At 46.2% G+C, this 11761-nt stretch overlaps 1 long non-coding RNA gene across 1 annotated transcript; it reads left to right on the top strand.

Moving 5' to 3' along the window:
* Nucleotides 1–1752: 1752 nt before the first annotated feature.
* LOC116991119 lies at nt 1753–6632 on the top strand. Its single transcript, XR_004416702.1, has 3 exons — nt 1753–1826; nt 6143–6150; nt 6618–6632. It is a non-coding gene; the product is annotated as an uncharacterized LOC116991119 (long non-coding RNA).
* Nucleotides 6633–11761: the final 5129 nt, after the last annotated feature.

Below are 11761 nucleotides of genomic sequence, written 5' to 3'. Positions count from 1 at the left end.
CCTCAGGGGGGTGGTGGAGGCGGGTTCTCTGGATGCTTTCAAGAGAGAGCTAGAGAGGGCTCTTAAAAATAGCGGAGTCAGGGGATATGGGGAGAAGGCAGGAATGGGGTACTGATTGGGGATGATCAGCCATGATCACATTGAATGGCGGTGCTGGCTCGAAGGACCGAATGGCCTACTCCTGCACCTATTTTCTATTGTCTATTGTCTAACTGTTCATGGATAAAAACTGTCTGGCTGTGGCAGCTTTGACAGTCCAGAGTCGCCTTCCGGAGGGAAGTGACTCAAAGAGTTTGTGGCCAGGGTGAGAGGGGTCAGAGATGATCTTGCCGCTCGCTTCCTAGCCCTTGCAGTGTACAGTTCATCAATGGAGGGAAGGTTGCAGCCAATAACCTTCTCTGCTGATCGGACGATTCGCTGCAGCCTCCAGGTGTCGTGCTTGGTGGCTGAGCCAAACCAGATCATGATGGAGAAGGTGAGAACAGACTCTACGATGGCCGTGTAGAATTGGACCATCATTGACTGTGGCAGATTGTGCTTCCTCAGCTGCCGTAGGAAGTACATCCTCTGTTGTGCCTTTTTGACTGTGGAATCGATGGTAACTCAGCGGGACAGGCAGCATCACTGGATGGAAGTTTTAGGTGACGTTTCCGGTCGAGACCCTTCTGAAGAATACCAATACTGCAGCTTTATAGAGTCACAGAGTTATGGAGCCATACAGCACAGAAACAGGCCCTTCGGCCCAACTTCTGACGAAGGGTCTCGACCCAAAACGTCACCCATTCCTTCTCTGCAGAGATGCTGCCTGTCCCGCTGAGTTCAGCTTGTTGTGTCTTCCTTCGGTGTAGACCAGCATCTGCAATTCCGTCCTGCACAGAGAGAAAGACAGGAACTGGAAAAAAATTGTGAGAGTCTCCCCTTAGATCGAGGCTCAGTCCGAGGCACCGAGAACTGTGAGGAACAGCCAGAAACATAGGAACCCAACACAGTAGTAAACACAATCTAAGATTCAGGACAAACACAGGGATCGGGGTGATGACAACTTCTCCGCCCATCAGTGGATAAAGAAGATCAGAATCATCAGAACAGAAAGTACTAAAAATAGTACACAAACTGCCAAATGGAAAAATATTCGAGAGTTGAACAACACTTTGAAACAAGGTCTTGACGCAGAACATGACGTATCCATGTTGTGCAGAGATGCTGCCTGACCTGCTGAGTTACTGCAGAATTATGTATCCTGTGGTGCATTAACCAGCATCTGTAGTTCTTAGTTTCTGTATTAAAAGTGTCGGCACTTCGATCGCCGGCTGCGGGAGCTTCGATCGCCCCGACTGCACCAAGAATAAAGAGGAAGAAGTTTAGACTTTTTTTGCTTTCCATCACAGTGCGGAATGTGGGGAATCCACTGTGGTGTTTGTTTATGTTGACTTTTATGTAGTTGTGTGTCTTGTTGCTTTTTTTAGTATGGCTGTACGGTAATTCGAGTTTCATTGTACCTTAATTGGTACACCTGACTAAAAACTGACATTTGAACCTTTGAACCTTTAAAAGTTTTGATCGAAAGATGTAGCATGGAAACAGGTCCTTCAGCCCACTGAGTCCACACTGACTGTCAATCACTGATTCACACTAGTTCTATGTTATACCACTTTCTCATCCACACCCTACACACCAGAGGCAGTTTGCAGAAGCCAATGAACCTACAAACCACCACGTCTTTGGGATATGGGAGGAAACCGGAGCACCAGGAGGAAACCCACCCTGTCACATGGAGATCATGCAAACTCCACACAAACAGTACCCGTGGTCAATATCAAACATGGGTCTCCGTCATTGTGAGAAAGCAACTCTACCTGCTGCGCCACGGTGTGAAGCAACAGGAAGGAAGCAAGGATGAGGAAGTGAAGATTAATTCTTTGTTAACATAAGCTGGACAGAGACTTCACTGAAGGGAGGAACATTAAAAAAAATGTTGATAAGATGACAGGCAAGTCCAATGCCGATTGCCGGCCTTAAACTAAATTCAAGATTAGTTTGGTGCAGAGAAAATTGCAGTGAAAGTTTTTCTGACAGAAGATTGCATTGGAGAAGTTAAATGATGGACTCAACTGAAATCAAAAATGCATTTGGAGAAAAATGGCTGACAAGCCTTTCACTGAGTTGATAAAATATTTACTTGAGGCGATTTACAAGGAAAACCTCTTTGATTTACTGGCAGATTCTACCATTGCAGAACTTAGCGTTACATGAAGGCCCTTTGGCACAGGTTTGTCGACCCAACATTAAAATCAGTGCTTGGAAAAATGTGGAACTAGGTTCAATACCTGACGCATACCAGATTACGATGCGATACAATACAATAGAACTTTATTCATCCCAGGAGGGAAATTGGTCTGCCAGCAGCCATAACAACACGACAAGATACATGAAACATGAAATTAAAGTGATGAGTGGAAGTCCAGGATTGGGGATGTGCAAAGATTGGGGAGGAGGGGGGGAGAGGGGGGGGGGGGGGGGGGGGGGGTGGGAGCTATACAGTTTGATAGCCACAGGGAAAAAGATCTGTGGCTAAAAGTGTTTAAGAAGGAACTGAAGATGCTGGAAAATCGAAGGTAAACAAAAGTGCTGGAGAAACTCAGCGGGTGCAGCAGCATCTATGAAGCGAAGGAAATAGGCAACGTTTTCGGTCCGAAACGTTGCCTATTTCCTTCGTTCCATAGATGCTGCTGCACCCACTGAGTTTCTCCAGCACTTTTGTCTACCCAAGATCTCCCGTGGTGTTCTGTGCTGCATCTTGGTGGAACCAGACTGTTGCTGAAGGTGCTCCTCAGGTTGACCAGTGGGTCACGGAGGGTGTGAGCTCACAGTTTGAGGAGCATCCTGCCCTCCAAGACCATCTCCAGTGAATCTAACTCCACCCTCAGGACGGAGCCGGCCTTCCTGAAGAGCTTGTTAATTCTGTTGGCATCTGCGGCCTTCACCCTGCTGTCCCAGCGAAGAAGCTTCACAAAAACCCCAGCACCTGTCTGTAAAAAAAAACTGCTGGGGTGAGAGACCTCACAGAGAAGTGAGAATTTAAAAAACGCACTGAATCTATACTGAGGCCCAATTTAAGGCTATTTTTAACCAGAACATTTCAGACTCCTACATTCTGACAAAGTTTCTTCAGTTCAACAGCCACAGACATCCTAACACTAACGTGTTATGCCAGGTTCATTCTGTAAGTGAAGATTTTAACATTCAATCTGCTTAGTTCAGTCAGCGTTTGAGCAGAACTGGGTTTTAATAAAAAAAGCACTGATTTAGCTTCTCTCACAAGCTTTCAGCTTTCTTTCCAAACATTACCAAGATCTATTCATGTAGGAAGTAACTGCAGATGGTTTACACCGAAGATAGACACAAAATGCTGGAGTAACTCAACGGGACAGGCAGCATCTCTGGAGAGATGGAATTCTTTCTCTCCAGAGATGCTGCCTGTCCCGCTGAGTTACTCCAGCATTTTGTGTCTATCAACCGGAATCTGGTCATTTTTTGAAGAAATATCATTGAGTCACAGGGTCACACAGCACAGGAACAGGCCATTCAGCTCATCGATTCTGTACAGATCACATTTTCTTTCTCCCCATATTTCTAATGGAAGCCCCCTGGATGTTGCTTCTCTTCAATACCCCTGGTAACAATTCACAGCGATCATTTAACCCACCAACCCACTTGTCCTTTGGACAAGTAAGGAGATCAGGCGTCCAGCAGAAATCCATGCATTCACAGCGTGAAACATCCAAACACCAGAGAGACATTAGAGATTCAAGATTGAACGCAGATATTTGAGGCATTGGCTCCACCAATGTGCCACCCCAGATACTAATGCAGACATCTACTTCATTTGAACAGCAGAGCTGCTTTAGATACAAGGTACAGCAGATGATGGTTTACACTAAAGAACACTAAAGTGTTGGAGTAACTCATGTGGTCAGGCAACAACCCTGGAGAATATGGATAGTGAGGTTTTGGGTCGAGACCCTTCTTCAGACTGATTATGGGAGGAGGGGGCCACAAAAGAAAGCTGGAAGAGTGGTGAGGCAGGATAGAGCCTGGCAGGTAATAGGTGAACAAAGGCGAGGGAGTGTTTGATAGGCAGATATTTGGACCAAGGGCAGAGATGAAAAAACAGGTGCGAGACAAAAAGGTGTGAAGAATTGCGAATTGTGAGGCCAGAGGAGGAAATGTAACTGAGGGAGGGGGAGGGGAAACGGGAGAGATGGGGAGGGAGGGGGAGGAGGGAAGGGGAGGAGGGGGAGGGGGGGTGGATGGGGGTAGGAGCTGGCTGGTGGCTTTGATTTCTTCAGTGTAACGAGTGAGTGTAATCATCTATGGTGGGGTCATGTGCCACCTCAGCCGTGGAGATACAAGACAATCCACACATCAGAGAAGCAATGAGGTTGGGTTGGATGCGGAGCCTTGCAGCTCGTCCGAGAGATGCAAATGGAAGCCAAGCTTTAAAACTGTGGTTGTTTCTTTACCCTGGGCAGCTGAAGGGCCTGGCAGTTCTGTTCATCAGTCACCCTGTGACCATTGGGTTTCCTCCGGATGCTCCGGTTTCCTCCTACACTCCAAAGACAGATATACCGGTTAATTGACCCGTAAAATGTTCTTATTGTGTAGGTAGTGCCAGCGTATGGGTGAACGTTAGTTGGCATGGACTCGGTGGGCCGAATGGCCAGTTTCCACACTGTATCTCTAAACTAAACTACTGATGGCATGAATTTCTTGCTGGGTAGGCATGCACATCAATGGAAGATTGCAACCTTCACGTGGTCCGCCCTGTTTCAACGAATGCAATCAACCTAGCATGCACAATCAAATAAGATCAAATAGAAGAAGTTGTCCTACAACTTTAGGCTGTGCATGCCATACGCAAGAAGAAGAAGAAGTCAAATTCTTAAATATCCCTAAAAAATTCAAGATTCTCTGCTATGGACGGCAATTCTTCAGTAAGGGGGAGCAGGAGATATTTAGTTTAATTTAGTTTAGTTTGGTTTAAAGATACAGGGTAGGAAAAGGGTTTTCAGCCCACCGAATCCGTGCCGACCATCAATCAACCCGTACACTGGTTCTATCCTGCACACTAGAGACAATTTACAGAAGCCAATTAACCTACAAAACCTGCACGATTTTGGCGTGTGGGAGGAAACCGGAGCACCCGGAGAAAACCTACACAGTCTCAAGGAGAACGTACAAACTCCTCACAGCCAACACTTGTGGTCGGGCTCGGACTCAGATCTCTAGCGCAGTGTGGCATCAACTCTACCGCTGCGCCACCACACTGCCCAGGAGTTTCATACATAATTTGTTTCATACACCTTGAAAAACTACACTCCCCAGCATGCATCGTTGCTGCTCAGGCATGCACAGGGATTGCACTTCTGAGACCTTGGGCTGGTAGGTTTCAGTCTGAAAGATTTAATTTATGGTGTTTAATTAGAATTTTATTGAAGAAGCCTATTCAGAGAATAAACACTCAGGCATGTGTAGCCTGGGCAGAAATTACAATCATTCTGCAGGAGCATCAATAATTAGGATTGCAAGCCTGCCGGGCATTTGATTACCTACTAATTACTTTCGACCATTTATGTGGCAGACATGTTGATTGCCCTTTGGATAGGTTCTAAAGGAGTTTGACTTCAAGCCGTAGATCAGCCTGGTTTTCTCCAGCTCCTCCCATGCCTCTATGGATTTTCTCTCCCCGCGTTTCGTCTGGGACCCCATGTGAACTCTAAACCCTCCTTCTCACGGCAGACGGCAGGATCCTGCAGCCATTTAGAAGACAACCTTTCTTCTGAAGAAGGGTCTCGACCCGAAACGTCATCCATTCCTTCTCTCCAGAGATGCTGCATGCCCCCACTGATTACTCCAGCTTTTTGAGTTTATCTTCTGTACAGTGATTTGTTTTCCTCGGTCGACACCGGGGTAGATTGATTGCATTGTTGATTCTGAGTGCCTGCTGTGTGAAGATTAACTATTAACTTCCTGCATCAGAACGAGGATTTTGATTCGGAACGTTGGTTGTGTGGAATGAGTTTACTTCACCATATTAACACAGGATTTCTCTTTTTATTTTAGTCATCGAGCATAGAAATAGGTCTTTCGGTCCAACTCATCCATGCCAATCAAGATGACTCATCTAAGCTAGTCCCAAAGATAGACACAAAGTGCTGGAGTAACTCAGCGGGTCGGGCGGCATCTCTGGAGAAAAAGGATGGGCGACGTCTTGGATCAGAAACCTTCTTCAGACTCCCATCGAGTCCAATTTGACCACATTTGGTCAATATCTTTCTACACCTTTCCTATCCATGTTCCTGTCAAATTGTCTTTCATTGGTGTCATAGAGGGGGGCGGGGGGGGGGGGGGCCTGAGGGGTAACTTTCTTTACACAAAGAGTGGTGGGTGTATTGAACGAGCTGCCGGAGAAGGTAGTTGAGGCGTTACTGTTGAAGTTGTATGTAATCTATACACAGGGAGGCAAGAGACAATGCAGACATACATTTCATCAGGAGTGTGGGAGCAAATCTGGCAGACGGATATTACAGGTAGGCCACGATTCAGGTTCTGAGGAGTGCTGTAAGGCAGCAAGTCCAATGGTGTGACATATGTGGTCATGGTCACCGAAGGCATCGTTAGGACAAGACCCAAGCATCTACTTTGCTACTCACACACTGCACAATGCATTGACTGCCATTAACACCCCATTGTTAGGCTTCAAGTCCTGCCATCCTCATAAACCATCTCGGCACTCTCTCCAGCTTAATGGCATTTTTCCTTTAGCAGGGAATCCAAGACTGAGTGCAATCCTCCAAGTGTGGCCTTACCAATATCAAGTCAACTGTAGCATAATGGCCCAATTCCTCCACTTTGTTGACATCCCAACCACACCCATTCCCTTTTTCAATATGTAGGAAGGAACTGCAGATGCTTGTTTAAACCGAAGATAGACATAAAATGCTGGTGTAACTCAGCGGGACAGGTAGCATCTCTGGTGAGAAAGAATGGGTGACTTTTCAGGTTGAGTCTGAAGAAGGATCTTAACCCGAAACATCACCCTTTTCTCTAGAGATGCTGCCTGTCCGGCTGAGGTAATCCAGCATTTTGTGTCAATCTTCCCTTTTCCAGCATGTACCCAATATAAGGTGCACTGCTTTAGCCTCACAAGGTATTTCTGCCAAGCTCAATATCTCCCAATCGTGAAATTTCCACCACCTGCAAAGACAAGGCCAGAAGGAACATGGAAACACCACTGCCTGCCGTTATCCTTCGAGTCACATTCCATCCTAATTTGGATACATATTACAGCTCCTAATGTGAAGGATAAATTTAATACGAGTGGGGTGACGAGTGGGGTGCCACAGGGATCTGTGTTGGGTCCACTGTTGTTTGTCATGTACATCAATGATCTGGATGATGTTGTGGTAAATTGGATTAGTAAGTATGCACGTGATACTAAGATAGGTGGGGTTGTGGATAATGAAGTAGAGTTTCAACGTCTACAGAGAGATTTATGCCAGTTGGAAGAGTGGGCTGAAAGATGGCAGATGGAGTTTAATGCTGATAAGTGTGAGGTGCTACATCTTGGCAGGACAAATCAAAATAGGACGTACATGGTAAATGATAGGGAATTGAAGAATGCAGGTGAACAGAGGGATCTGGGAATAACTGTGCACATTTCCCTGAAAATGGAATCTCATGTAGATAGGGTGGTAAAGAAAGCTTTTGGTGTGCTGGCCTTTATAAATCAGAGCATTGAGTATAGAAGTTGGGATGTAATGTTAAAATTGTACAAGACATTGGTGAGGCCAATTCTGGAGTATGGTGTACAATTTTGGTCGCCTAATTATAGGAAGGATGTCAACAAAATAGAGAGAGTACAGAGGAGATTTACTAGAATGTTGCCTGGGTTTCAGCAACTAAGTTACAGAGAAAGGTTGAACAAGTTAGGGCTTTATTCTTTGGAGCGCAGAAGGTTAAGGGGGGATTTGATAGAGGTCTTTAAAATGATGAGAGGGATAGACAGAGTTGACGTGGATAAGCTTTTCCCACTGAGAGTAGGGAAGATTCAAACAAGGGGACATGACTTGAGAATTAAGGGACAGACGTTTAGGGGTAACATGAGGGGGAACTTCTTTACTCAGAGAGTGGTGGCTGTGTGGAATGAGCTTCCAGTGAAGGTGGTGGAGGCAGGTTCGTTTTTATCATTTAAAAAAAATTGGATAGTTATATGGACGGGAAAGGAATGGAGGGTTATGGTCTGGGCGCAGGTATATGGGACTAGGGGAGAATACGTGTTCGGCACGGACTAGAAGGGTCGAGATGGCCTGTTTCCGTGCTGTAATTGTTATATGGTTATTATATTATATGGTTAATACGCCTTATCTATATGCTCGATTAATAGCTAAGCATTGAAATATTACTGCTTGACCTATGCCCTGGATTAAGAGTTGAGCATAGAGCCATTACACAATTAGTATTGAGGAACTAGATGCACTTGGCAAGGCTTACTTAAGTTACATCATAATGCGAACTACAAGCAAAGGCTAAGTTTGAACCAACTGAGCCGTACCGTTAGGCTACAGGAGGAAGGGGCCCCTACCACTAGGGGCGCTGCATTGAAGGTGCCTCTGCCTACAGTCTGTCCGTTTTTTCCCATCTTTTTTAAATTTTAATTTGTCTAAACAGTTTGTTTTGGGGATTCTGTCGTTTTTTTATGTGGGGCAGGGGCGTAGGGTAAGGGGGAACCGTTTCCCAGTCACTTCCTGGTGAGGATGCGACTATTTCTCCATTTCGCGTCCTTGCCCCCCTCCTTGCGGCCTACCACGGGATCGGAGCGGCCTTTCCTACCGGAGACCAGGGACCGAACCAGAGCTTCGGCTGCGGCGGCGCGGCACTGGATTCACCACGGAGCGGGCGATACCTACCTAGATCACCGTCTGAAGCTCCGGAGAGTTGGTCCCGCTGCTCCAACATCGCGGGGCTGTGGTTCGCGGAGCTCCCAGCGCGGACAGCGCTGACCGATATCGCGGAGTCCTGGAATACTTTGCCGAGGGCTGCCAGCGTGAATCTCCGCCCGGCGTGGCCTGGGGATGTCGGGACCTGCGGACTCCGGTGGGAAGCGGCCGATTTGGAGGTCCAAGCCGCTGAGGTTGGCCTCCCGTTCCGACGTTGGTGTTCCAACATCCCGTCGAGCGGGCCTGAGCGGCGGGCTGCCCGTAGCGGCGACTGCGGAGGGCTCTGGAGGCCCCGACCATGGGTGAACATCAGAGGAAGATGACTGACTTTGATGACTTCCCTCACAGTGGGAAACTTTTGATGCTGCTGTGTGGGGATGTTTTATGTTGAACTCTATCGTGTGTTGTGTTCTTTATTTTATTATATGGTGATCACACATTTCACTGTGCCAAGTGGCACATGTGACAAATAAATGTATCTTGTATCTTGTTTCTTGTAAGCATCTGCATAGTTACACCGTTAATATGGGAAGTATCTGGAGAAAGGAGAAGTGCAAAAGGTGAACTTGTCTAGAAATCGGGTCATTAGTGCAACCTGTCTAAATATTGGGGCCATCAGTGCTGAGTATGTGGAAAGTTATGGTTAAGCCAGTAACTGGCCTAATGGCCATGTGTGCATCTGTTATTGTAAAATACGATTAGCCTTACTCTTGGCCGTTTGTATGATGCAATCAAACTCGTCGTCACCCTTAAGTACTTCTCGTTTTTGTATGTATAAAAATGCAGCTCGCCCTCCCCATCATTGAGTGGGTCTTAGAGCGACAAGCAGTATGTAACCATACTGACTGTACCTCCCCTACTCCCGGTACCGTAATAAAGAGTGATTTGTTTGACTGAAATTGTTCGATGTACTCTGTTGTCTTCTAACAAACTTTTACACTTCAACGTTGCCATGTCTAGTCCTGGAACATCCTCCCATAGCAATGTGGAACTATCTTCACCTGGAAACCTAAGATAGACACAAAAATCTGGAGTAACTCAGCGGGTCAGACAGCATCTCTGGAGAAAAGAAATAGGTGACGTTGCGGGTCGAGACTTCAGACTGAGAGTCAGGGGAAAGGGAAACGACCGATATAGACGGTGATGTACAGAGATATAGAACAAACAAATGAATGAAAAGCAAAAAAGTAAAGATGATAAAGGAAACAGGCCATCGTTAGCTGTAGACCAGGTGAAAATTAGTTTCAGACAATGAGACTCAACAAGACAACTTTGAAACTAGTACAACGACCTGGGTGGGAAGGGGACGGAGATAACCGGATGCAAGTGTTACTTGAAGTTAGAGAAATCAATATTCTTGTATCACTATGCTTGTCATGCATACCTGGCATCCAGTGCTATCTCTGTGGAGTTTGCATGCTCACTGTGACCGCACGGGTTTTGTTCAAGTGCTCCGATTTCCTCCCAAACGCATGCAGGTTGGTCAGGTTGACCAGCCAGAGAAAACTGTCCCTAGTAAGTGGGTTAGCGGCAGAATCCAGGGAGATCCTGTTGCATTTCAAGAGGTCACCTGACCACCACCCTTCTCAAAGGCAATTCGGAATAAATGCTGGCCATCTGCAGATAATATCTCCAATAATGGGGATCATGACAGAATCCTCCTCATGGCGATCCCTGGAAGCGACGGCATGATGTGGCGCGTTGGGCAACAATTCTGTCAACATGTTGGACGATGACAGAAGCCAACAGCGAGCGACATCGTCTGACACATGAGTGAACGAACGAGCGATCTCCAATAATGAGTGGAAGGATCACTCCCCATTAGTCTCACCAATGCTTCTGCTATTTTGCTCTCACCTTGTTTCTCTCCCTTACTGTCCTATCTTACAGCTTTTCCGACCTCTCACCTTCACTTTCCTGCTCTCTCTCTTTCACCATCTCATCACCCCTTTCTCTCCCAGGTACAAATATCTGCAGCTCTGTTAATTTTCTTGACTTCTCTACTCTCTACCTGGTGATCTGAACAGCACCATGGAGATGAGCTCGTTCAATTTCAAAGTCTTTCACCACAGCAGAGATGTTACCAAATGTTGTTATCAATGAACGCAGGTACCAACCATATAAACAGCATGATCCTCCACATCACCTCCAGTAACGTATGTGGTCACCCATTCATCTCCTGCTGTAGAAATTAACTCCTGTGCAAATGAATTGTCAGTACAAAGTCAATCCAATTTCCTGAATTTATTACTTTAATTGTGCGCAGTTTGCTGTCAGTATATTTTACTCTGGTGGTTTTGCTCAGTACATAATGTTAGTCTGGATATTACAGCGCCAGGGACCAGGTTTGATCCCGACTACGGGTGCTGTCTGTATGGAGTTTGTATATTCTCCCCATGACTGCGTGGGTTTTCTCAGAGATCTTCAGTTTCCTCCCACACTCCAAAGACGTACAGGTTTGTAGGTTAATTGCTTGGTATAAATATAAATTGTCCCTAATGTGTTTAGGGTAGTGTTACTGTGCGGGGATTGTTAGTTGGTGTCAGTGGGCCAAAGGGCCTATGTTTCCACACTGTATCTCTAACTAAACTAAACTATTGCCCACTGTCTTTATCTGCCAACTCCATCCTCCTGGCTCCTTTAAGAAACATAGAAACATAGAAAATAGGTGCAGGAGTAGGCTATTCAGCCCTTCGAGCCAGCACCACCATTCAATATGATCATGGCTGATCATCCAAAATCAGTACCCCACTCCCACTTTT

Source organism: Amblyraja radiata, chromosome 33, assembly GCF_010909765.2.
Source record: "Amblyraja radiata isolate CabotCenter1 chromosome 33, sAmbRad1.1.pri, whole genome shotgun sequence".
Taxonomy (NCBI): domain Eukaryota; kingdom Metazoa; phylum Chordata; class Chondrichthyes; order Rajiformes; family Rajidae; genus Amblyraja; species Amblyraja radiata.
This window is presented reverse-complemented; position numbering and strand designations above follow the sequence as displayed.